The following is a 5,005-nucleotide window of genomic DNA, read 5'->3' on the forward strand; positions in this document are numbered from 1 at the left end:
TGTCTACTAATTCAATTTGTCCAAAGCTTTGGTTCAGTTCTGCTATTTCTTGTCTAATTTTTTGGGTTATTTGACCTATTTCTTTGAGACAATAGAGTGTCTATGTTCATGGTTAAGATTGTGTTGCTGGTTATTTGATTTTTCATGCCATTTAATATTTATCTTGCATAGTTTGGTGCTCCCATATTTGGTGCATATGTATTTCTGATTGTTATCTCTTTCTTTCTTTTTTAAAAAGTTTCTATTTTTATTTATCTATTTATTTATTTTGGCAGAACCAAGGATTGAACTCAGGCCCTTGCACTTGCCAGGGAAGCGCTTATTCCACTGAGCCATCTCACGGGCCCTGTTATCTCTTTCTCTTGAAGTTTTCCTTAACAAGTATATAGTGACATTTTTTTTTATCACATGTGGTCTTTTGTGGTTTGAAGTTCACATTGTCTGTGAACAGAGTAGTTACTCCTGCTTTTGTCTGAGGTCTTGATGCATGGAGTGCTGTTTTCCACCCTTTGACTTTCAGCCTATGAATTTCCTTTAAAAGTGTTTCTTGTATACAGCATATTCTTGGATTTTGTTTCTTGATTCAAGTTGCTAGCGTATTTCTTTTAATTAGTGAATTGAGGCCATTTAAATTACTGGTTATAACTGATATGTATTGGCTTATCTTTGTCATATTATTTTCTTGTTGTTGCTTCTGTACTTTTCCCCTGTGTTTAATTGCTTGCTGGTTTCCTTCTGTGGTTGTTCTTGGAATTGTGGTTATTTTTATTCCTTTCTAGAATATTTGTCTGTACTCTTTGTAGGGTTGGTTTGATGGCCATTAATTTCTTTAATTGTTCTTTGTCATGGAAGTATTTTACTTCTCCATTGATTTGATAGTTTTGCAAGGCATATCAATCTGGGTTCAAAGTTGTTTTCTTTCAGTACTTGAAGTACTTCACTCCAAGTGCTTCTTGACTTGATGGTTTGTGTTAAGATATCTGTTGTGGTTCTGATAGGCTTTTCTTCATAATTGATATCTTTTTTTTTTTCCTCTAACAGCTTTTAATATGTTGTTCTTGTGCTGAATTTCTGGGATCTTTATTATATGCCTCTTTATAGATTTGTTTTGGTTGATGCTAATTGGAGTTCTATGTGCCTCACTTACTGTATGTCTGATTCTGACTCCATGCTTGGGAACTTTTCTGCCATTGGTTTTGTAATTAGGCTTTTTATGTCATTTGTGTTGATTCCTTCTTTTTCATTGACACCTATCAATTTTATGTTGGTCGTCTTTGTGTCATCATGTAGCTGTTGAATTATTATTTCCTGTTTCCTTGTTAGTTTTAAGAGATTGTTTCTTTCCTTGTTGTTAGCTGAAATTATATCTCAAGGTCTGAAAGTTTATCTTCAGTTTCATTCAGTTTTACCAGTTTTAACTGTAATTTTTAATTTCCTGGGTAGCTCTATCTGTATTGCATTCTATTTCTTTCCTGTGTTATTCATTCATTTCTTTTTTTTTTTACCTGAGAGATTATTTCTGATTTGATTTCCTTCATATCCATCTAGATCTATTTCTTACTCCAGTTGCATTCATTTTGTGATTTCAGGTGTGCTACTTCCAATTTTTCTTTTCTTGCGTCTCCTGACTTGTTCTGGGTGGGCTATAGGGGTCTGATATTGCAGTTTTCTTCTTCATGTGGTCATTTTATATTTCAGAAAGAACTCTTTATTTTTATTTCTGTGATGATTATTATGATAGCAGGCAGCTATATCCTAACTATCAAGGCCACTCTAAGAAGAGTCTGTTCTTCAGAGATATCTTCCATGTGTTGGAGATTCTTGGTTTCTGTCTGTCCCAAAATCCTGCCTTCCCAATTAATTGAGTGTGGGATGCTGGTTTCCATTTGGAACTGTCCTCTGTCTTTATGTGTAGGGCTTTGGTGAGATTATTACTCCAGTGCTTCACAATATTGTTGCCCAAGGGAGAATAAATGGCTAAAACAGATATGATATTTTAAAGTAGTATAGCTAGCAATTATAATAGCATCAAACACAATTAGAAATTGGCAAACTGTGGGAACTGTTGGTTTTGTACTTTCATCATGGGAGAAAAAGACTATGGGTATATAACAAAACAAATCATAAATTGGGAGATGGTATGCAAAATGTTTCTCATTCTTAGAGTGGATTTACCCTGTGTTCACCGGCCAGGCTAGTTGCCAGTTTCCAGCAGTAATTATTTTACTGCAGTTTTTTCTTCAGATTGGATTTCCTCCCTATGTTTCTGTAGTTGATTCTTTACTTCAGATGTTATGAGTTTGGAGAATTCTTTTTTTATTTCAGAAAATCATTCCGCTTTGATTTCCTCTAACTTTCTGCTGTTGCTTATTTACTATTGATGTGATTAATTTGTACATTTGAGCTGAGCTACTAGAAAAGAATTCTGCTCTGAGTTCGTCTATGACTTTCTGCTCTTATTTATTTACTATCGATGCTATTAATTCATACATTTGAGCTGAGCTAGTGTCCTCTGCACTTGTTCTGGATGGGCATTGGGTTTACTCCATATGTTTCTCCACTTGATTCTTTACTGCAGATGTTATTAATTCAGGGATTTACTTTTTAATTCCAATCTGAGTTTCTCTATACCTTTCTGCAGTTGTTTCTTTATGTCAGAAGCTGTTGATTCATTGCTTTCAGTTGTGTGATTCCCAATTTGTTCTGTGTTAGTGTCCTCTGCACTTGTTATGGCTGGGGTTGGGGTCTGAGATTGGATTTTTGGTCCTTCTTGTTGTCATTTTGTGTAGCACTGTCTTCTGACCTTTGTTGTAGAGCTTTGGTGCAGTTATAACCTTAGCACCTACTGAAATTCAGGTGTAGATCTACAAAGTTTGGATTTATCCAGCTGTGCCTGGCTTGGGTCTGGCTGCTGTGCTCAGCTGCTTCCTGTTGCTGTCCTGGGAAGTGAACCTGTTGTGCCCCTCTGGCAAGATGTTCTGATCCTAGAATAGCTGGGTGTTCCCGTCCCCTAGTCTCTCTGCAGGGATTGCAGCTGCAGGGTTTCACCCAGGACTGTATGCCAGGCCTGAGCTGAGTCTACAGGGGACAAGGTGGAGTAGGCAAGAGAGGAAGCTCTCCCACACACTCGCTGGGCCTGGGCTAGGACTGGATCTGGGGGTTCCCAGAACAGGGCAGAAATTCTCACTGGGTGGGTGGGGTGGGGGTGGGGTGCTGTGGAGTTGTGGTGGTGGGGGATCCCAAGGTTTGGAAGAGGGTCTCACCCATGCTGTGTCTGAGTTTGGACCAGTAGGTCCTGCCTGCGCATGGTAGCCAGAAGCTCTCCCACACACTCACCAGGCCTGGGTTAAGACTGGATCTTAGAAGTGCTTCTTTCTTGAGCAATTATTTCCTAAATTCTGGGCAATGTTGAAATAGTGCTTGACATTTTGTGTTTGGAGAAATAAGAATAAGAAATTCATAAGAAAAAATTGAAGGCTAAAAGACCAACACTATGAAATTATATATTTTTCCAGGTTGTTTTTTCAGGTTTTCTTAGCCTCCCTTTTTATTTTTCTATCTCTTCTGTTCTACAGAAACAATTCTAATTAAGTAAATTGGCTAAGTGCTTTGTAAATCATCTGTCTTTTCCTTTTAGAGAAACACTGTGCCTTGCCATATACAGTTCATGTTTGGATTTGATTTAGAAGTTTTTATTCTTTTTAAAATCACTCAACAATAATTCATGATCAGAATGTAAATTCATAATGGGTTTTGTAAGTGGCTAATCATTTGATAAATAACTGATATATAAATATATATATTCCATATATATATTTTGAGTTATAATTTTGAAAGTAAAATGTGTAGTTTATTTTTTAACACAAGAAAGTATAGGTTTTAATACGATGATCATACTTTCTGTATTTCCAATTGTAAAATGAAGAGACAATTAAAAAACATATTGTAAAACATAATCAAGTAAATGTGTTTACTTAGAAAAAGCCATCTTGAGGGCTGGGGAGATGCCTCAGTAGAATAATCGCTTCCCTGGCAAGTTCAAGGACCTGAGTTCAATTCCCGGTTCCGCCAAAAAAAAAAAAAGCCATGTATACCTAGGTCTAATATTCCCCCTTATATTTTATATGTAGTAATACTTTGGAAGATTTTTAAAAACTTGACATATAAAATTATACATATTTAGGGGATGTAATATATGTGTGGTAACATTCAAATCTTTACCTGATTTATTATGTCTTTACACAGTCTGTTAAACAAAAATGAATTAATAAACTTTTTGATTTTGTATATATATGTAAACTTGATGATATCCATGAAATTTTATTCATTGTTGAATATTTATTTGAGAGGAGAATATTCAGAGAAATTCTGATTAAAATTTTATTGATGTGAATTTTGATTCATGTAGTATTCTAGCAAATTTTTAGGTTTAAGTTTTAGAGTATATTGGGGGCCTCATCATGTATTTTAACTTGTTTTACTGTACTTACTGCTTTTGAGGAAGAAAAAGATGAACCATCATCAGTAATTGTAAGACCTGGTATAGATGGGTGAGTTTGCCATATTTCCCAGGACATGAAAGAACATTTGCATCAACTTAGAACTGCAAGAAAAGAACTTACTCAGCATTAGTAATAACGCACCTGAAACTTCTGAATGTAATATAATATAATGTTTCATTTGTCATTGCCAAAATGAATCTGACAAATTAATATATAATTTTGTGTTAAGTACAATAATGTAATTTTAATTCTTTTATATTATAGAATTGATGTTGATAGTAGAGATGCTTCACTAAATTTTCATTTTATTTGATTCTTACTAGGTCATATAGCTTTGAATCGTCAGTATAGGATGCTTTAGTAGGCAATATGTGTACAATTTTGACTTCGTTTTTGATTTAAATATATAATGTTTCCATATTAAACAACTTACATGCTTCCCTTTCCGTAATTATCTATTTATACATTATTTTTTCTCTTAATATTACTTGATTTTCATTTGG

At 34.8% G+C, this 5,005-nt stretch overlaps 1 pseudogene; it reads left to right on the forward strand.

The window, feature by feature from the left end:
- The window catches only part of LOC101580527, a 61,707-nt pseudogene extending 57,035 nt beyond the window's left edge, over positions 1 to 4,672 (forward strand).
- Positions 4,673 to 5,005: the final 333 nt, after the last annotated feature.

The sequence above is a fragment of the Octodon degus genome, unplaced genomic scaffold, assembly GCF_000260255.1.
Source record: "Octodon degus isolate 3935 unplaced genomic scaffold, OctDeg1.0 scaffold00001, whole genome shotgun sequence".
In the NCBI taxonomy this organism is placed as follows: domain Eukaryota; kingdom Metazoa; phylum Chordata; class Mammalia; order Rodentia; family Octodontidae; genus Octodon; species Octodon degus.